The sequence below is a fragment of the Equus quagga genome, chromosome 9 (genome assembly GCF_021613505.1).
Source record: "Equus quagga isolate Etosha38 chromosome 9, UCLA_HA_Equagga_1.0, whole genome shotgun sequence".
Classification (NCBI taxonomy): domain Eukaryota; kingdom Metazoa; phylum Chordata; class Mammalia; order Perissodactyla; family Equidae; genus Equus; species Equus quagga.
In genome coordinates, this window is record NC_060275.1 from 8,354,788 (window position 1) to 8,378,326 (window position 23,539).

The window sequence follows — 23,539 nt, forward strand, 5'->3', positions numbered from 1 at the left end:
TTGTCTCAGAAAGTTTCTGAATACCACAAAATCTCTATTAGCCTCCACTTTCCAACTACCCTCTTCTTCCTTCAGCATTCTGTGATTTTCTTATTCTATCAGTTGAATTATATTTAGCTGTACTCTACTTGAGATCAGGAACATATCACTCTTGGTCACTTGTTATATCCTCAGTCCTTAAAATAGTTCCTGAGCAAGGCTGATGTTCATACAAACTTCTCTGAATTTAAATTCACTGCATGATTTAAACATGTAAACAAATAAGGTTTTTTTTAGGAAGATCAGCCCTGAGCTAACATCTGTCACCAATCCTTCTCTCTCTCTATTTTTTTTTTTTTGCTGAGGCAGACTGGCCCTGAGCTTACATCCATGCCCATCTTCCTCTACTTTACATGTGGGACCTCTGCCACAGCATGGCTTGCCAAGTAGTGCCATGTCCACACCTGGGGATCCGAACTGGTGAACCCTCAGCCACTGAAGCAGAACGTGTGAACTTAACCACTGCACCACTGGGCCAGCCCCAGTAAGTATTTTTTAAAAGTTGTTTCCACAAAAACAGTTAATTGATTTGTAAACACTAAATAAATACAGATGGCTAAAAAAATTTCCTGTGAAATTAAGTATAAGCAAAATCACTCTAAAAAGACTAGGAAAACATCACTTCTAAAAAAATCTAGCCATTGTACAAAGATTGCCTTCAAATGTGACTGACTTCTAATTCTACTTAAAAGAAGTACCAAACTGGAAATCACAGGTGAAACATTATGTCAGGATACTGATTACATAATTCAGATTGATAGAGTTCAGTCAATGGATATCTAAAGAAAAGACATTTAGAAACTAATGAAAGAGTGCACATTTATTTGTTGTAATGTAAAATAAAATGTTTAAAAGCACATGAGGTCTGTACTTCGGAGCCATTTTTCAATTAACTGACAAATACCAATCCTAATTGTTTCAGAAAAAAATCCTCTAACAGAAAAAAAGTGATAAAACGTATATGCTGACAATACGAGAAAGCTAGAGTAACAACAGTAATATAAGACAATGTTTACATTTAAGGAAAATTGGTCACACAAAATTAAAATGGGCACATCACACAAGGGATAATCCACAAAGCAGATAAAATTGCCAAAAAATTACACACAAAATGGAACAACATTAGAATGTCTCATTCGGGGTGGAGAAAGGGTGAAGGGGTAAAGTGAGATATTTGCAGGTGATGGATGGAAAGCAGACTTTTGGTGGTGAACACAATGCAGTCCATACCGAAGTCAAAATACAATGATGCATCCCTGAAATTTATATAATGTTATAAACCAACCTTACCTCAATAAAACAAATAACTAAAATAAAAAATAAAATGTCTCTTTCAGCCCAAGAAAATGAAATAAACAAAAATGAAGAATATAGCAATTTAAATTACTTTACCTATTAGATATGTGGGATTCTGTACTCTAAAAAGTGACGATACAGCTCCTTTTCAAGAATCTATGGAATAGGTACTCGATGTGACAATATATTAGGCCACAATGAAAATCTCAATAAATTTAAAAATCAGAAAAATCTCATTCAATGACCACAAGGCAACAACACTAAATAGAAAAAACAAAACAAATTTTTAAATAAGTAAAATCATCAAACGTCCTTAAATCACTCTTGAATCAAAGAGGAGATCTCAAAGAGACAAGAAGTGGCCTACTGTTTATAAACCAACATAACGACAATGCTACAGACCAAAACCTGTGCGACTACAGACCCTAAAGCTGCGCTCACGAAAAGCTTCAAAGCCTTAAACATTTACAAAACCCAATAGGAAGGAATTAAAAGAGACAAACTATGCACTCAATTCCAGAAGTCAGCAATTAGAACAAAAAAAGAAAAAGAAAAAGCAGAAAAAAACAAAGATAAAGACACAAATGAATTAGAAAATAAAAAGTAGTAGTAGTAAACATTGTAAGAGTTGATTCTTTGATTAAACAACAAAAAACTTAATTGTTAAACAACTAACTGTCATAACCAAGGAAAAAGGAAAACCCGTTTATAAAAATTTAGCAATGGAGAGAATAATTACATATCCATAAGAGACCAAAATACATTAACAGCACTTTGAAAACTATAAAAATTAACTAGAAACTCAGATGAAATGGATAAGTTTATGGCAAAAAATTTATTACCAAGATTGCCATTACAAGAGGCAGGAATCCAAAAGAGGCTAAAAGCTGTCAGAGAACAAGCAAGTCATCAAAGAGCTAGCATGGCCTTCTCTTCCCTCAGGAAGAAAAAGCGACAAGTCCATAAACTTAAGTCCAACACTCACTAAACTACTTTGGGGCAGAGGAAAAGAAGAAAGCTCCCAATTCATTTTTAAAGCCAAAAGAACATTGGTAACACAACTGGACAATGATAACACGTTAAAGAAAAACAAAAAGCACCGACCTCACTTACAAACACTGAAATACACATCTTGAATATCAGCAAACACTGGGAGTGGTGGGGGAAATGATTGAACCAGATAAGATACATCTCGAGATCGCCAGCATGACTGTTAATTTGTAAATTTATTAATATAATTTGCCATAGAGCAAAGGAGCAAAATCATATGATCATAGCTATAAATCATAAAAAAGACCTGAAAAAAAAGTAACATCAATTCCTGACCCCCACCCCAAAAATCTCTTTGCAAAATAGAGACAGATGGACATTTAACATGATATATATAACAAAACTAAGAGCCAAATGAACAATGAAGAAATGCTGAAAGCCAGCAACAAGGATGCCAATTATCAATACTATAAATTAGCATTATCTTCAACATATTAGCCAATTAATTAGAGGAGTAAAAAAAAGTATAAATATTGAAAAAGAGGAGACAAACTGTCACTATTGACAGATGACATGATTGAATGAAAACCTGGGAATACAACCGATGTAGGTCAACAACTATCAGGAAAAAGAAGAACTCAGTCAAGTGACTGCTGGCAAAATCTCTACGTAAAAATCACCAGTAAACCAAAGCAATCCCAAGAAAACAGAACAAAGCTGGAGGTATCACACTCTCTGATTTCAAAATATAGAAAGCTACACTGATCAAAACAGCATGGTACTGGCACAAAAACAGACACACAGATCAGTGGAACAGAATTGACAGCCCAGGAATAAACCCACACATCTATGGACAGCTAATTTTTGACAAAGGAGCCAAGAATATACAATGGAGAAAGCAAAGTCTCTTCAATAAGTGGGGTTAGGAAAACCCGACAGCCACATGGAAAAAAATTAAAGTAGATCATTATCTTATACTTTACACAAAAAATTAACTCAAACTGGATTAAAGACTTGAATGTAAGATCTGAAACCATAAAACTTCTAGAAGAAAACACAGGCAGTACACTCTTCAACGTCAGCCTTAGCAACATATTTTCAAATACCAAGTCTGACCAGAAAAGGGAAATAAAAACAAAAACAAACAAATGGTACTACATCAAACTAAAAAGCTTCTGCACAGCAAAGGAAGCCATCAACAAAACGAAAAGACAACTGAACAATTGGGAGAAGATATTTGCAAATCTTACAACCGATAAGGGGTAATATCCAAAATATATAAAGAACTCATACAACTCAACAACAAGAAAACAAACCCAATTAAAAAATAGGCAGAGGATCTGAACATTTTTTTTTTTAATTTTTCCTTCTTCTCCTCAAAGCCCCCAGTACATAGTTGTATATTTTAGTTGTGGGTACTTTTAGTTGTGGCACATGGGATGCTGCCTCAGCGTGCCTTGATGAGCAATGCTATGTCGCTAGGTCCATGCCCAGAATCCAAACCAGTGAAATCCCTGGGCCTCCAAAGCACAGCACGTGAACTTAACCACCCAGCTACAGGGCCAGCCCCTGAACAGACATTTTTCCAAAGATATATATGTGGCCAACAGGCACATGAAAAGATGTTCATCACTAATTATTAGCGTAATGCAAATCAAAAGCACAACGAGTATCACCTCACGCCTGTCAGAATTGCTATTATTAAAAAGACAAGAAACAACAAGTGTTGGGGAGGACGTGGAGAAAAGAGAACCCTCAGACACTGCTGGTGGGAATGTAAATTGGTACAGCCACTATGGAAAACAGTACGGAGATCCCTCAAAAGATTAAGAATAGAACTACCACATGATGGAACTCTTTCACTTTGGGTGTTTATCCAAAGAACAGCAAAACACTAATTCGAGAAGATTACATTCATTGCAGCACTGTTCACAAGAGCCAAGACTTGAAAACAATCTAAGTGTCAATCAGCAGATGAATGGATAAAGAAGATGCAGTATATACATACAATGGAATACTACTCAGCCATAAAAAAGATGAAATCTTCCAACATCATACTCAACGGACAAAAACTGAAACCCATCCCTCTCAGAACAGGAACAAGACAAGGGTGCCCACTTTCACCACTCTTATTCAACATAGTACTGGAGGTGTTGGCCAGAGCTATTCGGCAGGAAAAAGAAATAAAAAGAATCCAAATAGGCAACGAAGAAGTAAAACTCTCACTGTTTGTAGACGACATGATCTTATATATAGAAAACCCCAAAGAATCCATACAAAAACTATTAGAAACAATCAACAACTACAGCAAAGTTGCAGGGTATAAAATCAACATACATAAATCAGTAGCATTTCTATATGCTAACAACGAACTAACAGAAAAAGATCTCAAGAACTCAATCCCATTCACGATCGCAACAAAAAGAATAAAATACCTTGGGATAAATTTAACCAAGGAAGTGAAACATCTATACAACGAAAACTACAAGACCTTCTTGAAAGAAATCGATGACAACATAAAAAGATGGAAAGATATTCCATGCACATGGATTGGAAGAATAAGCATAGTTAAAATGTCCATATTACCTAAAGCAATCTACAGATTCAACACTATCCCAATCAGAATTCCATTGTCATTCTTTACAGAAATTGAACAAAGAATCCTAAAATTCATATGGGGCAACAAAAGACCCCGAATTGCTAAAGCAATCCTGAGAAAGAAGAACAAAGCTGGAGGCATCACAATCCCTGACTTCAAAACATACTACAAAGCCACAGTAATCAAAACAGCATGGTACTGGTACAAAAACAGGTGCACAGGTCAATGGAATGGAATTGAAAGCCCAGAAATAAAACCACACATCCATGGACAGCTAATCTTTGACAAAGGAGCTGAGGGCCTACAATGGAGGAAAGAAAGTCTCTTCAACAAATGGTGCTGGGAAAACTGGACAGCCACATGTAAAAGAATGAAAATCAACCATTCTTTTTCACCATTTACTAAAATAAACTCAAAATGGATCAAAGACCTAAAGGTTAGGCCTGAAACAATAAGTCTTCTAGAAGAGAATATAGGCAGTACACTCTTTGACATCAGCTTCAAAAGAATCTTTTCGGACACCATAACCCTTCACAGGAGGGAAACAATAGAAAGAATAAATAACTGGGACTTCATCAGGCTAAGGAGCTTCTTCAAGGCAAGGGAAAACAGGATTGAAACAAAAAAACAGCCCACTAATTGGGAAAAAATATTCACAAGTTATTTATCCGACAAAGGGTTAATCTCCATAATATACAAAGAACTCACACAACTCAACAATAAAAAATCAAATAACCCAATTACAAAATGGGCAGGGGACATGAACAGACATTCTCCAAAGAAGACATACGGATGGCCAATAGACACATGAAAAGGTGCTCATCATCACTAATCATCAGGGAAATGCAAATCAAAACTACACTAAGATATCACCTTACACCTGTTAGAATGGCAAAAATATCCAAAACCAAGAGTGACAAATGTTGGAGAGGCTGTGGAGAAAAGGGAACCCTCATACACTGTTGGTGGGAATGCAAACTAGTGCAGCCACTATGGAAAACAGTATGCAGATTCCTCAAAAAGTTAAGAATAGAAATACCTTATGACTCAGCCATCCCACTACTGGGTATATATCCTAAGAACCTGAAATCAGCAATTTCAGAAGCTCCATGCACCCCTATCTTCATCGCAGCATTATTCACAATAGCCAAGTCATGGAACCAACCTAAGTGCCCAGCAACTGATGATTGCATAAAGAAGTGGTATATATATACAACGGAATACCACTCAGCCATAAAAAAGGACAAAGTTGTCCCATTCACAATAACATGGATAGACCTTGAGAGTATTATGTTGAGTGAAATAAGCCAGACAGAGAAAGACGAACTCTGTATGACTCCACTCATAGGTGGTAGTTAACATATGGACAAAGAGAACTGATCGGTGGTTGCCAGGGGAAAGGGGGGTGGGGGTAGGGTACTAGGGGTGAAGTGGTGTACCTACAACATGACTAACAATAATGTACAACTGTAACTTCACAAGGATGTTAACTTTATAACCTTAATAAAAAAAAAAAAAAGATGAAATCTTGCCATTTGTGACAACACGGATGGACCTTGAGGCTATTATGCTAATCGAAATAAGTCAGACAGACAAGGCCAAATACCGTGTGATTTCACTCATATATGGAAGATAAAAACCACACACACACACACACACACACACACACAGATAGAGAACAGACTGGTGGTTACCAGAGGGGAAAGGAGGAGGAGGAGGGCGGTTGAAAGGGGTAAAAGGGCACACGTGTACAGTGATGGATGGTAATTAGTCTTTGGGTGGTGAACAGGATGTAGTCTACACGGAAATCGAAATATAATCATGTACACCTGAGATTTATATAATGTTATGAGCCAGTGTTACCTCAATTGAAAAAACACTAGTAATTCGTGGGGCTGGCCTGCTGGTGCAGCAGTTAAGTTCGCATGTTCTGCTTCAGTGGCCCGGGGTTCACCAGTTTGGATCCCGGGTGCGGACCCAGCACCGCTTGTCAAGCCATGCTGTGGCAGGTGTGCCACAGATAAAGTAGAGGAATATGGGCATGGATGTTAGCTCAGGGCCAGTCTTCCTCAGCAAAAAAGAGGAGGATTGGCAGCAGATGTTAGCTCAGAGCTAATCTTCCTCAAAAAAAACTAGTAATTCTATATTCCAAAAGCTAATAGAAAATATAATAAAAGTCTAGGTTCTATTTATAATAGTTTCAAAAAAGATGAAATTAATTTTTAAAATGTCCAGAATGACATGAAAAACTTTAAAACTCCTCAGGGGATTGTACAGATATACATATACAGAAAGACACATCTTATGCTTAGATAAAACAGTTTTAATCCTGTCAAAATATTAACACAAGATCCCAAGAAAATATCAATTATGTTTTTGCAAGAAACCCTGACAAAATGATATTGAAGTTAACTTTGACATATAAACAATCAAAAGAGTAAGAAAAATTCTAAAGGACAAATGAGGGAGAATGACTTACGTAAGATATAAAACATACTGTAACAGCTTAAAACTGGAAGGGAAAAAAGACTAGACAGACGAAGACATATATGAAAAGGGTATGTGACTAAGAGATGTTAAACTTTTGGGAGAAAGACAGATTATTCAAGAAATGATGATGAGTAGACTGGCTTACCATTTGGGACTGGTGGGGAAAGCAAGAGTTTTACTTTATTTCTTACATAAAAATAAATTCCAGAAGTATCATATAGGCAAACCTTAAAAAAAAAAAGTTGGAGAAAAGTCTTTAAAAAAACCTTGCAGTGCAGAAAGTCTTTCTATGCATAAAATAAAACCTTGAATCCGTAATAGAAAATTGACAAATCCAACAATGCAAAATTTAAAATTTCTGAACAGCCAAAAGAATGGAATAAATAAGCCAAAAGATAAACTGAAGGACCAATGCAAACACATACGACAAAGGATCAATATCTGTAACACAGACAGTGCTCTTAGAAATCAGTAAGAGAAAGGCAAGTGATCTTATAAACAAATGGGCAAAAGATACAAAGGGACAGTTCACACACAAAGAACGACAACAAGGAAGAAAGGCAAGAAAACAAGCAAGAAATCAGGTGAGCCAAAGAGCGAGAAAACAAATTCAAGTGGCCAACCAACACCCTAGCAGACTCTCAATTCATTCATCACAGAGAAATTAAAGGAAATCGGGGTGATGGGAACTGTTCTGTATCTCGATTGTGGTGGTGGTTACATGACTAATGGCATTTGTTAAAACTCAACAGACTACACTCTAAGGGTGAGTTTCAATGTAAACTCTATCTCAACTTTAAAAATTCACTAGAAAGGAAACTCAAAACAAAACAAGATAATATCTTTTCACCTACTAGTTTGAAAAGTTAAATCAATAACAACGTTGGCAAGGGCATGGGAAACTGAGCACTCATAACTAATTGCTGAAGTGTAAATTGGGGTAAAATTTGTGGAAGATTATTTGAAAATATTTATCAAAATTTCAAATTCACATATGCTTTAACCAAGTAACTATGCCATTAGGAATTTATCTTTTTGATATATACTTATGCCCAAAACAAGAACATACGGAAAATGATTCTCACAGCACTAAAAAAAAGCTAACATTACTCGATCACGTACTTAGTCCTGGCCTATTATTGGTAAAGACAGGCCACATATTGGCCTAATATCTGCTGGGCCTTGGTTTTAAGCCTTCTGAATATACTATGTCTTATTTAATCTTTATAACCCTGTAAATTCAGGACTACACACAAAGCAGTATAACAGTGGGAGGCACTCCTCTGAACCAGAATGCAAGAGTTCATGTATATCCTGGCTCAACCATTTAACAGTTGTATGATCTTAGAAATAAAAGTATCAGCCACTCAAGTTAGTTGTGAGGTTTAAATGTGTTAATATACGTGATATCCTTACAACAATGCTAGCATGTATTAGGCTATATATACTGTAGCTAACAGTAGGAGTAACAACATAACAATAGTAACATTCCCATTGCATAGACACGGGAGCTGAGGCAGAGATTAAGGAGTTTGCCTAAAATCACACAACTGATTCTAAAGAATGAGCCCACTTAATCACTACACAAGACTTTCATGCATAATGCATTTCGGTAAAAATGTGGAATTAACCTAAATATTAGGAAATAACAATAATAATATACATCAAAAATCAGTGGACTAGTTTAATAAATTATAATCTATCAATATAATGGAATATTATGTAGATAAAGAAAGAGATTTAAGATACATTGTTGGAAAAAGGCAAACTACACAACAAAATGTAAATATGATCCCATTTGTGTATACATTTATACGCCTAAGCTTTACAGCAAATGTCTCAAAGAATATCCAAGTATCGGTGATTACACCTCTAGTGAATAGGAAAAAGGGATTAGGAAGCCCAACAGACATATTTTCCATATTAGATCTTTCTGTAACAATCAAGCAGGTTTTACTTTACTATAGAACAACTAGCCCACTCAACACTTAACAAAAGAAAATAAGACAGCCTAGGAAAAGAATGTGTGTTTCCGCCACCTGATATCATGAAAAGCAGGACTCTGTCGCTCTCAGGGTCAAAGGTCTCAGCAGTTTTTCCTAATCCACCTCCCTAAACCTTCCCAAACTATTCCCGATTCTTCCTAGGTTCTCATCTCACAATACAGTCTTGCCCTTCACATCTTCCCTCGTTCCGTCATACTTCACATTTCATAGGAAGTCATTCTCATATTTCAGTCTTTTGCTTCCCTATTCACAACTCGAGACTCTTCTGGCAGCTCTGCTCCCTGTGGACACCAGGCATAAACCCCTCATCCAGTCAAATCACTGACACCTAGCCACCGTGGCACCCCTGAGTTCACCCCACACACCAAGTGCTTCTCACCACCCACTACAATGCCCCTAAGTTTCCTTAACTTATGCCCACCTCTTTCTCTGCCTCCCTCTCCTGCCTTTTTCATCACTCCAGGTCACATTCTTGTCTTGACACAGATAAAACACTGCCGTTCCTTGAAAGGTATAAGGAGATAACTGCAAGTCATAGTAAAAACACAGAGATGAAAGATAAAATCCTCACCCTCAGGACCTTGGATTCTAGTACCGAACATGAGTAAGCAAATATTTGCAGAAGACTATGAGAATGGCTGTAAAAGCAGCATGTTGAGGATGCTATCATCATTCAGAGGAAAGATCATACGAAGAGGAAGAAGGGAGGTTTCTCGTCACTACTGCTTCTGCCACTATTCTATCCTATTACTAATACCAACACAACCGCCACCCAATGGGAGGTTACTACGTACTAAAATACATACATCAGCCTTCTTGAATCCTTATAATAAGAAGTCTGTTTGGAAGGAACTATCTTTATCTCCATTTTATGAAAGAGCAACCTAAATCTTAGAAAGTTTAACAATTTGCCCAAAGTAACAAAGGAAGTTGCCAAGTAACAGACCCAAGGCTAACCCTTGGTACATGATCCAGAAACTACCATCTTCTCTGATTGTACTAACATTAGATGGGGCAGGGGAGGACAGAGCCTAGTGATTAAAAGCACAGACTCTGGAGCAACACTGCCTGACTGCAAATCCCAGGCACCATTTCTAATGACCCTGGGCATCAAGCCTCAGTTTCCCCATCTGAAAATGGGAATTAAAAAAAGGACATACCAAGGGGGGTTTACTTCTGGCATGATGGAATGAGGGGGCTGACAAAAGTAACTAAAAAGCTGGCCAAACTGTCAAAAGCAACCATTCCACCACTATGGAGATAAACTAACAGCAAAAACAACTGAGAAACTTATTCATGAAAACCATTGAACTCTGGGATTTCATAAAAATTACAAACTTTTGTGCTCCAAAACACATCATTGAGAGAAAGAAAAGCTACAGACTGGGAGCAAAAATTTACATATCCTATATCTGAGAAAAGATTTGCACCCAGAATACATAAAGAACTCCCACAACTGAAAAATAGTACAATCTGATTTCTAAAATGGCAAAAAGAGCCAAATAAACCTTTTACTAAAATGGCTAAAAAGCACATGAAAAGGCACTTAATATTACTAGTCATTAGGAAAATATGAAATTGAAACGACAATGAGATACCACTACACACCCACTAGAATGACAAGACCCAGTGTTGGCAAGAATGTAGAGAAACTGGAACTCTCATACATTGCTGAAGGCAATGTAAAATGGGTTGGCTTTTAAACTCTTTTCTTTTTTCCTTATTGTGGGAAAAATGATTAAAATGCATGGCTAAATACAGATCATGAAGGTGCAGCCACTATGGAAAACAGTATGGAGATTCCTCAAAAAATTAAAAATAGAACTACCATACGATCCAGCCATCCCATTACTGGGTATTTATCCAAAGAGCTTGAAGTCAGCAATCCCAAAAGTCCTATGCACCGCAATGTTCATTGCGGCATTATTTACAATAGCCAAGACATGGAAGCAACCTAAGTGCCCATCAACAGACGAATAGATAAAGAAGATGTGGTACATATATACAATGGAATACTACTCAGCTGTAAAACAAAACAAAATCATTCCATTTGCAATAACATGGATGGACCTTGAGGGAATTATGTTAAGTGAAATAAGCCAGCTAGAGAAGGACAATCTGTGTATGACTCCACCCATATGAGGAATTTAAAATTATGGACTAAGAACAGTTTAGTGGATACCAGGGAAAGGTGGGGTGGGGGGTGAGAACAAAGGGTGAAGTGGTGCACCTACAACACGAATGACAAACATTACTGTACAACGGAAATTTCACAAGATTGTAACCTATCATTAACTCAATTAAAAAAAAAAGAAAAAGAAAATAAATAAATAAATAAATACAGATAATGAAAAGATCTGTGATAGGGCAGACACATTTCAGACCCCGAGACATCACTCTGCGTCAGTTCACACAGACCATGGACTTTCTTTCTTCTACAGCTGTATAATACTTGTGCCTGGACTTTTTATGCTTTTTGTGGTACCTCGAGAAACAGAAGTTTCTCATCTTACTTTAGTTGAATTTGTTAGTCTATTGTTTGCCTCTTCTATTGTCTCAAGAAGTCTTTCTGATACTAAAGCATAAATTCTCCTGTATCTCCTATAGAAGTATCGAAGTTTTGAATTTCACATGTAAGTCCTTGATTAATCTAGTATTGATTTACGTATAAGGGAGGGATTAATTTGCATTTTTCCAGATGGATAACCAATGGGCCCAACATATTCACAGAAAAATACTGACCGTCATAATAATCAAAGAAATACAAATTAAAATAGTAATGATTTTTCACAAGTCAAATCAGCAAAGATTTTCTAATGATGATATTCATTACTTGAAATGTCTTAATATAGTTGTAAAAGATAACATGCTATAGGCAACTCTTAAAAATATTCAGTCTTTGACCAAAAAATGCTATTTTTATAAATCTTAAAGAAATAACGTGAAACTAAAGCATAACAATGGCCCTTGTATTATTATATATGACAAAAAGTCAATTCAAATTTTAAAAATCAGAGACATTTTAATTTCCACAGTATGAGAACTGTAAACAAAATTCTGGCACATCTACACAATGGAAATTTAGGGAACCACTAAAACTGATATTTATACAGAGTTATAAATAACATGAGGGAAAAGTTCATATTGTTCATTTGTTAAATGCAAAAACACAGGAAACAAAATCGTATGTAAAGCGTGGTCTTGATTATGTAGAAAGAATAGGGAGGAAAACCAGGCCAGAAAGAAACACAGCATAACTGTCAACTGGATTGCAGAAGTCTTTGTAAATATGATTTTCAATATTTATTTTCAAAATACTCTACAATAAACATGGAGTGTTTTTATAAGAATAAAGTCTGTGAGCCTGCTTTTTCTTAAGTTACTTTTTCAAAGGGACTGGCTGAGTAAATCCATCAGGTTAAAGCAAAATGCAAGGCCTTTTCTTGGCTTCCAGGTACACCATGACCGCCAAACAAAAAAATAAATCAACAGATAAGAATATTGCATTATTTTTGTTTTATTAGAACCTAAACAGCCTCCTCCTCTCCTCACTATACCCAAATAAATTTTGCAAATCTGACATTTCATTTTGTTTGGTGTATATGTAGTCGGGGACTGGCCTGAAATATTCAGTCTAAATGACTGAAGAGTAATAACCCCGCCAGCTTTTCAACGACCCTCTTCCCTCTATACTTAGTTGACATTGCATGATTAGTCATAATAATTTCCTAGCATATACTCTCAATTCCCTTCCCGCACTGTCACTCTGAATAACTCTCTTGGCAAAACCACAACATTAGTTAAAGCCAATTCTGCCTACACCACGCCTGCTCCTTACAGGGGAAGGCGGCTGGAGGAACACATAACCACTCTGATTGGTCTCACTTATAGCTATGACCATGAACCTCAGATGGAGCCTTACCATCACCCAGAAATCAAGCCACATCTCCCTGGTCCCTTCACTCTCACTTTCCTTGCCGACCATTTCACATATTTCCTCACAGCTATAACACTTACTCCCCCATCTTCCTATTTCACTGAGAAAATTAAATTAAAATCAGAAGAAAACTTCAGATTTCAACACTACATCTACCCACTTTCCATATTTACTTCCATCCAGTTACTCTACAGATCCACGCACCTTTCTAAAGGCACCACTCCACTTGCGTACTTGACCTCCTTCACTTCCCAACAATTTCCCTCTCTACTGGGTCACTCCTAAAAATGTCACTTCTCATAAACTTGTCTTGAGCACACTTTTCCCACCAGTGATGGTTCTCTCTCTTTAATCCCTTCTACAACAAAACACCATGGGAGAATCATGCATACTTGCAGTCCACAATTCCCTTTCTCCCACTTTCTCTTAAACTCACACCAGAGGCCTGCTCTACCACTACACAGAAACTGCTCGTCAAGTTCACTAATGACGTCCACACTGCAAATCCAGCATCAATTCTCAGCGCTCATCTAAGATGCTCTATCAACAGCGCTGGACACAGCTGATCACTCCTTCTCATACTACTCTGCCTCCAGTCTCTTAATGTTGGAGTACCCCAGCACCCAGATGTTGCTCATTTCTTTTCCAGCTACACTTATGCCCTTCAATGACTTCACTCATCCTCATGCTTTAAATAACATCCATGTGTCATCCACCCTCAAATTTCTCTTAATTTAGCCTAGTTGTAGTCAATTCCCTGTCTTGACATTGCCACTTTGTGTCTTATAGATATCCGAGACTTAACAAGTTCAAAACAAAACTTGGATCTCTTTCACGCTACCCCAGACTTGCTCTTCTTGCAGTCTTTCCCACTTTTGTTTATGGCTACTCCATTCTTCCAACTGCTCAGATCAAAAGCTGTGGAATCATCCATGGCTCCTCTCATTCTCTCATACTCCACATTCAGTATGTCACAAGATCCCAATCTCAGCCATCTTCAAAATATACAGAGAATCCCATCACTTTTTACCACCACACTGGTCCAAGCTACTGTCCTATCTCACCTGCATTACTGCAATAGCCTACTAATTAGTTTCCTTGATTTCTCCTTCGGCCCCCTACAGTCTTTTCTCAACATGGCACTGGTGCTCAGGGAACTAGCACAAATGCTGACACTGGCTGCTAATACTACCCTGAATAATAAAGTCCTTTATCTCCAGCCCAGGACTCTCATGTCTTCTGGCAGTAACCATGAAACTATTTCAGGCTAACTTATTAGCTTGCACATAGGGAAAAATCTCCAACTCTTCACAGTTCCTGACAACAACATGCAAATACAAATAAATTAAACATAGCAAATGTCGCAGAATTGCTTCGACTTCCTTTAGAGCCTCTAGATCTCAGCACAATAAGCTTTATTTTAGAAAGCAATATAAATATTTGCATGGCTACAAAGGTGGATAAAGAAATTTAAAGATAAGAAAAATGGACTTAAAGTTGCCATAAAATTTAAAATTTTATAAATTAAAAATAAACTTCTAATTACAGCAAAAGCTCTAATAAATTTTCAAGTGATTCAGTCCCACTTTGTAGGCTACTGACACAAAAATATAGGGTAGCACTAAGTTTGCTGTGTGACACTGCGTGAATCTTCTGAGTCTCAGTGTTCCCATATAAAATAGAGGCTGATCTCTAAAGCATGTCCAGCTCTAAAACTACCTGATTCAATGAAAATAAAATATGCAGAGACTTAGAAATTTAACCTGCAGAGAAGATTTACGTGAATATTTATAAGCATCTTTTCCTAAAACTGTGTTCAATACATTCCTATTAAATTGAATATGAAACAAATGTTCATAAATTTAATCATCTGAAATGTTAATAGAGCTGGCTGATAAGAATTGATTAATGAAATAAACCTACTCTTTAATTTTTTAATTCAGATTTTAACATGTTGGATTTAAAAAGTAGTACATTTATATACTAATTCATCACTGTCTTTATGTATGTATGTATTAAATTTCTAATGTATACATTTTTATACCTTTCTGAGCACTTACTAAGGTTTTAGCTAAAAACATGGCAAATTCCCTAAACAATCCTACCACTTTCACTGCCTATCAGCAAGTAGGACCTCACTGGTTAAACTACAGAGTAGATACTATCCTTTGAGAATTTGTGACAAACTACTAACAATTAAGTACGGTCCAAAGATCTGTTTTGGTTTTTATTCTGGAGCAGGGGTGCTATAGCAAATAGTACAATGATGAATTTCCTTCATTACTTTTCAGTCTTCAAAATTTAAACTAATTTGTTTATACATAAAATCTCTTAAATATATTGAACTGCTAAAGCAAAAATTTTTAGCTTCTAAAAGCAACATGCACACAAAAACTGAAAAGTAATACAATTGCTTTGATGGCTCTCAGTGTTAAGTCTTAACACAAAAGCTCCAATTTAAAAAGCAATTTGTCAATTATTCAAATGCTTTTGCAGAGAACACATAAGATTTTTTCACTCAGTTTGCATTAGAGAATATGAGCTTTCAGTTAAAATAGTCTTTTCTTCATTTTCTTTAAGTACACCCAAATTAAGAATAGCAGATTTGGGATACAAAAAGTAATCCACATAAGATTTATTAAATGTATATTAACAGCAAACATAAACCTCATTCATTAAGTATTTAAGATAAAGGGGATCCTGCAGAGGGATAATTATTCAAATTAGTAATATACCCCTATTAAGCAAATCATACAAATCTTACAAAATGGAAAAGCTTATATGCATCATAAAATAACAACTTAATTGTCAAAAGCAACTTACTATAGGTGGCTAAACATGGGATCTCTTGATGCTTTTAAAATAACCTAACTTAAAATAACTCATGTTACCCACTACAGATCAGCAGGCATTTCATAATTAAGTTACACAGAACTCGGTGACATAGAGGGGCTTCATGACAGCACTAACTGAAAACCTTTATTTAAAGCAAAATTAGATGTGGGTTTCCCTCAGAGTAAAAGGCTTTAATATTCACTGATGATAGCAAAACAAACAAAAACTATTAAAAAGAACAAAAAAACTTTGGATGAGCCACTGATGAAACGTACTTCTTTATCTCCTCTATCCTCAAAAAACACAAGGACAACGAGAACTGGGAAGCAAACGACAGCAGATGAGAACAGTGTTAACTGGCTTAACCAGACTGGAGAAAGCTGAAATCCAAGCCTGTGGAAGGGAAGGCAACAAAAAGCAAGGCTAAGAAAAGGTATCACCAATCGGAAAGAAGAGTCAGATGCGATTTATTTTACAAAGTGGTAGGAGAACAGTTAGAAAACAAAACTCTTAGAATCAAAATTAAAAATTCATAGAAGAAAACCTGAGGAAATTTTCTCCCAAGGAAATTTTCTCCCAAGAAAAGAAGCCCCCCAAAAAATTGACTTGAAAAATTGAGGAAAAAACTAAAAAAAATTAATATATCAATGCAGGGGGTCCAACATCCAACAAAGAAGAGCTTCAGCCAGGAAAAAAAAAAAAAAAAATGAAGGGGAAGAAATTTTAAAATTTTCCCAGAACTGAAGAACACAAGTTTACAGACTAAAAGGATCCATGAAATGCTCAGTACACCCAAAGAAGAAAAAATAATCATCAGGTACATGAAATTTTAAAATTTAGGAGATAATACAAAGGTACTATAAAGCTTCCAGAAAGAGAAAAAAATTACATGCAAATGATCAGGAAACAGATGGCAGTCGACTTAATAGTAACACGGAAAGCTGGAAGCTGGTGGGCAACGCCTTCAAAACTTCAAGAGAAAATCTACTTCCAGTATGGCACACATTTACAGTCAGTGACTCTTCTTGTGCACCTCCACATTTCTCAGCATCCGTGCAGGGCCACATGACCGGTTCTGGCCAATGGACATTGAGCAAAAGTGACATGTGTCACCTCTGGCCAAATATTTAAGTGCCAGCTTGTGAGCTCTCAGCTCTCTTTTGCATTTACTGTAGTAACTTAGAGCCATGGAGTGATGTGCTGGGGAAGTGCAGGTGAAAGCAGACTGGATCCAAAGGAAGATGCCAGAGGAGCCTGCAGCAGGCCTGCAGCAGACTTGGCGAAAGCAAGAAATAACCCTTTATTTATGCACTGAGATTTCAAAGTTAATCTGTCACTGCAGCATAATCTGCTTTATCCTGACATTAACATTAACCTAGAATTCTATACACAGACTATAAATCAAATTATTTAGAATATAGACATTTTCTGACATGCAAAGTCCCAAAAAGAAAAACACAAACTCTTCACCTTTCTAGGAGGTAAACTAAGAAAAAGAAAACAGGTAACTGCACTTAGGAAAGAGGAGAAAAGAATCTCTAGATGGATGGTATAGCTCCTGCTGTTCAGCCTGTTTGAGGCACTGTCCCTGCTGCCTATAGCTCTTCCCAATAAAATATGGGTCACCCTCCAAAAGCCGATTCAACTGTGAAATCCTCCATGAAGACACACAAATTCAAACTCCCCAGCTCTCATAAGGAAATGAAACCATCTCGCATCAACGGCAAGAAGAGGTGCATACATCAGACTGCATTCTGAAATCTGCTAGTGATGAGGTGTGTGACTCTGGGCAGCTTATGGAACCACTCTTAGTCTCCATTTTCTCATCACCTGGATAAGGACAAAGCTGGTCAATAATCAAAAAGATCTAATTCTAAATGCAGTAATTCTGCAAACGTATAAAACCACTAAAATCCTAATATAATTCTATGTTTAGTACATGCTTACATATTCTGACAGACTGTGATATTTGGTAATAATGTTATTCTCTAAGTATATATGTATCTGTTACTTTAAAAGCAAAGTCAGGGGGGCCGGCCCCCTGGCCAAGTCATTAAGTTCAAACACTCCGCTTCGATGGCCCAGGGTTTCACCGGTTCAGATCCTAGGCACCGCTCATCAAGCCATGCTGAGGGGGCATCCCACATAGCACAACCAGAGGCACTCACAACAAGAATACACAACTATGTACTGGGGTGGGGTGGGGGGTCTTTGGCAAGAAGAAGAAAAAAAGAAAGAAGATTGGCAACAGATGTTAGGTGCCAACCTTTAAAAAAAAAAAAAGCAATGCCAATAGACAAAAATGACTATTGACCAAAGGATGACAATATTTCCTTTAAAAACCAAAATTAAACTTTAATAGCAAACACCTTCATAATTATAAACACTGAAAGGAAAATCAGATAAAGTAACAAGTCTACCAGTGAGAACTCATCTTCCTTTAAAAGCATATCAACCCTGTTGCTTCGCCCATCCAGCACGTCACTGGTGTGGCCAGAATAATGTCTATCATGACAAGTACAACCATAAGCAGCATCAAAGAAGAGGCTATCCAGACCACTTGGTGAATACTTTCTAAACAGTTCTAAAGAATAACATTAAACCCTTAAAACTGTTTTTGATGGAAATCTTATCTAATGGGAGCCACCTATTCCTCTGCCTTCTTAAAAGAGATACTTTAAACACAACCATGTATATTAAATATAATCTCAAGTGTCATTAAACTGCTGTATATAGACAGATGCCTCTTCCGATGACTGAATTTACCTGTTGGAAAATTTCAGGATGGCACAGCGACACCTTCACGGCTTCCTGATGCTCAGGTAACTGTCTGTCTCCCAGGCCTTCAGAGCACTTTGGTCTTCTCTTCTTTCTCCTCTATTACTCAAGAGTCTGCTCCAGGGACAATGGAATAGTCACCGTGCCCCGAACATAGTGTCCAAGTGTGGTACCCTTTTAATAATTTTAAGAAAAAATTTCAGTGTGATGGCTGTTAAGAGTGACAAAATAACATTAAAACAAAGAGTATGAAAACAAGAGGGCAAGGCCTTGCAGAAGGTCAAGTGAAGCACCTTTTCTGTTCCAGATCTCCCACCAACCAACTGCAACGAGCCAGCACCAAGAATCCAGTGGCTGCTCACACTGCAGCCATCGCAATCCTCACAATTCTAGCAGCCCCACCGTTAACACTTCCACAGACTCCCATTCTCCTTCCTCTTGTATTCCCGTTTTCCTTGTCCCTTTGGTCTCTCACCCTTTCCCCATACAGGGCTTCCTAAACAAGAACAACCAAGTCTTACATACACGCTGCTGACTGACCAGAATACTCTTTTCAACTAATCACAGTGTATTTTAAACTAATTATTACTATTAGCACTTGATATATTCCAGGTACTGAACTCATACATTTACATGCATTATCTTATTAAATTTTCACACCGATGTTGAGAAAGGCACTATTATTATTTTATAGATAAGGCAAATAAGACAGTTTATTCTACAAACCTACCCTACAAAATCACAGTGCTGAACTTCAAACCTAGATTTGCATCCCTAGGAAAGACTGCCTTCACCAGTTGTGATGGGCGTCACCCAGGTCTCTGGCTTGTCTAACTTCAAATGAGTTTTTCCCTCCTGCTTAATTCTACATCAGATAATCAAGGATGCCAGAATGTCCCAGAGAACTGAGGTTTTTACCTTACTAAGCTATGTAAGCTAACATCAAGGGAAATGTGCTTTCGAGTAGCTACTCTCCACACACTATTAATAACTACACTTCCAGAGGTGATGAAGGCCCGTGCATCTTTGCGGTCAGCCAGTTGGGTATGTGTGTGAACTCAGATACACGTTATGGCCCTACAGGTAGAGACAATTCTCTCTCTGTGGTGCTATTTGGGCCGTGCAGTACAAGAACTTTGGCCTTATTAGTGCTAATAATTTATTCAGCTGAGCAGATCAGCTCCAAGAGGGATAACTAAGCAACGGATTTCTAAGATCTACACAGCATATCTTTGTCTTTAATGTGTAGATAACGATGTAAAAACTACAAGCACTTTCTGTACACGACATCCCTATTCAGTGGTCAGGCCCCCGTGGGAATGTTAGGGAGAAGAAAGAGAAAGACCACAGACCACACCCTGCCCACATGAAACTTATGTGGGGAGATAGACGAGAAACAAGTAAACAATTACAGACTGTAATAAATGTTATGATGGAAACATACAAATTGATAAGACGGGATTACTGAAGGAGCTATAAGGAAGACTAGTCAGGCAAGGCTTCTCTGAGGTGGTGACCCTGGGCATTAAGATCTGAGAATGAACCAACCAGACAAGGAGCTACTGAAGAACATTCTAGGCAAATAGAACTACTGTGTCAAAGATGAGGAAGCCAGAAGCAGCCTGGGATGTTGAGGAACAGAAAGGCTGGAGCATAACTCTCTGGTAAGGCAGAGAGATGGCTGTTCAAGACCAGCTGAAGAACTAGGCAGCAATCTTGAGGCCAACGGTAAAGACTGTGGATTTTACTTCAAACAAAACATATACTCAACATAACTGTCAGATGGACTATTATCCCCTCTTTAGCTGCACATGAGGAACAGGACTCAAAGGGAATCTAAAATGTGTTCAAGGTCACATACTAGTAAGATACACTCTTTCCTAAAGATCTAACACCTCCAAAACGTCCTCTGAGCGCAACGTGAGAAGTGAAATCTTAAATGACTTTATCTAAGTATGTCTATTCTTGAAACAGCCAACTAAAAACAACTGTCTCAACTAAGTAAAATTTAACGTTCGTATGGATCATCAAAGACCTTGAAGTCAGTTGACAGTAAAACGTGCCGTCAGTTCTAAAGCCTTCGCCACTTAGTAGCTAAACCAACGTGCGGTACATAAGAAATTAACCACAATAAAATTAATGACAATCTCACTCCCAATTTAAAACATGTCCCACCGCTGTTTCTGTTTTTACTACCTGGTCAATTCTTTCGATCAATCTAGTCATACAAGAAAATTCCACCTTTTATGACATATATTAGTATTATAAATTTCTCCCTAGTAAAAGGAATAATTTTACAAAAGTACTCAGGCACCACAGATGTGCCATTTTCAAAATTGGAAGTTAGGGATGAGGACAAGAGAACTAAATTAGACAATCTTCACTTTCCATAAAAGATGCAACAAACAGAAAATAGCAAAAGATGATCTTAGCTGTAGGTCGCTTACCTGCCTACACTTATTAAGACAGTCACCATCTTACCGACAGGGATAGTTCTGAGAAATGCGTCCTTAGGCAATTTCGTCGTTGTGCGAACACCATAGAGTATACTTACACAATCCTAGATGGTACAGCCTACTACACACCTAGGCTATATGGTACTAATCTAATGGGACCACTGTCGTACACGCGGTCAATCGCTGCCTGAAATGTCTTTCTGTGGTGCCTGACTATATACACATCCATTAGTTATACGACCTCATAAATAACATGGAGTATTTAACTACAAACTTCAACATATTTCTGTGCTGTGTGTATCGACCCATTTGACGTTTCTGCATATTTTTCAGAGAACAATAACAGTAATTGCCACCAATTCAGAAAAGGATGTAACATTTTCTTTCCTGGGAGTATATTATGACTTTTAAACGAGATCACACAATTACTGCTATGAGCAAAATAAAACATACTACTAGTAACAAAAGTTTCCTGAAAACTGACCAAAATGGAGAAAACTACCAGAACTTTCTCTGAATAGTGAAGTTACATAATGAGGCAGACTTAAGATACTTGCTTCCGTTCCCCAAAAAGGGAGCCACGCAAAGAACGTGCAGGACCACAAAATGACTCGGAATCCAGTCAGGGCAGCAGCAGAGCTTTTCCTCCCAGCCCCTGGTCAGTGGCACCCAACCCCTCCTCTGTCGTTCCCTGCAAGGTGCTGCTAAGGGAAGGCGCCAGGTGACACCTGAGGGTGTGCCCCTGGGTCCTGTGGAGGCCATGCTTAAGGCCTGCCTATCTTCCCACTAAAAGAAGCGGAAATGGGCAGTGCCAGGGACTTCCCACCAATTCAGAAGATTCTAAAGATCATCATAAAGGGAAACAGTGTTTCAAAAGAGATGCTGAAGGGAGTCCTAAAAGGGGTAACGGTTCAGGTGAATATCCTGGCTGATCCTTACCCAGACCAAACAGTGGAAAGCACTTGCCAAAGCCCAGATAATGTTCTTCTTTACGAAGTCCACGGTCAATGGGCCAGCTTCCCCAAAGGCAACAAGAAAACATGAGGGAGGGTGCTGGAACCAAAGGGTTGAGGCCACATTTTGTCTAGAGCTGGGACAGACTCTGACACTCACCATATCCACGCTAGGTGACACAGGACAGAGGCGAAATTAGCACAGGGCAAGTATCACAGGCTACTTCAAATGGTTTTCTCTGTGCAACTTGGTAAATAACTCCGACTCTCCACAGCACTAAATATTCCTTCTAAAATTCATTCATTCAAGTAAGCTAAGTGGATTTCATGTTGTGGCAGTTGGGACGTTAAAAAAAAGTCAAATTAAATTAATGCCTACTATGGTTGAGAAGACGCGACAATATTTCATCCTGAAGTAGATGCCTGTTTACTCTTGTTTGATTACAAATATATCTTTATTCCCAGGAACACAGTCAATTAAAAACGTACTTGGGAAACGTTTTGCGTCTCATTCACGTTATCGTCGTGATTACTATGTTCTCCGTCTTCATACACAGCAGCACATCGCCCTAGCAGGGGGAGACGTTCAACAAACATTTGTAGAACTGAATCCTACATTATGCATGTCATTCCTGGGAACCTGAGTTCCACCACATATCCCTACCTGGCCCTTAATTCCAAAACGTGGGAATAGGGACCCCAAGTTTCACATTCCGACTCAATGGTAAGGTGGCATACAGATCACTGCACACATTCCAAGTTTTGCGCCAGGACCTGCCACCGAGAAATGTCACTAGCTCTGCTACATGACGAGCCACCATGGTGTCCCTGAAGTTGCCAACTCCTGAAGCAAATTAAACATCAAGGCCCGTCTCGGTCGCAGGGGCAGCGCGAAACCCACAATCCCCTCACCCATGGAAGGACGTGAACAGCCAGAAGCGCCTTCACCGGGAGCGAGCCAGGCTCCCGGCCCCCCGCGACCTCCCGGGTCGGCGGCGGCCCGACGCGGCCTGGGCCCTCCCGAGCGCGCCCTCCGGCCCCGGGCCCCGAGCGCCGAGCCCGAGGAGGGGCCGAGCGGCCGGGCGGTGGGCCGAGGAGACGCGCAGGCCCCGCGCCGCCGCCCCAGGCCTCGCCGAGCCCCGGCCTCTCCCCGGCGGGCC

The 23,539-nt window shown here is 38.3% G+C and overlaps 1 protein-coding gene across 3 annotated transcripts in view; it reads right to left on the reverse strand.

Annotated features, from left to right (window-relative positions):
- SOCS6 (suppressor of cytokine signaling 6) overlaps positions 1 to 23,539 on the reverse strand; it is a 40,095-nt gene that overhangs the window by 15,827 nt on the left and 729 nt on the right. Inside the window, exons 1-2 of one of the 3 annotated variants that reach the window (XM_046671714.1) lie at positions 23,292 to 23,493; positions 18,959 to 19,144 (exon numbers count right to left, since the gene is read on the reverse strand). The gene's annotated coding sequence lies outside the window, so the exon portion shown is untranslated. Of the gene's footprint in view, positions 1 to 18,958; positions 19,145 to 22,868; positions 23,224 to 23,291; positions 23,494 to 23,539 lie in introns of those variants that run through there. The other 2 variants (XM_046671713.1, XM_046671715.1) reach the window with 2 other exon arrangements.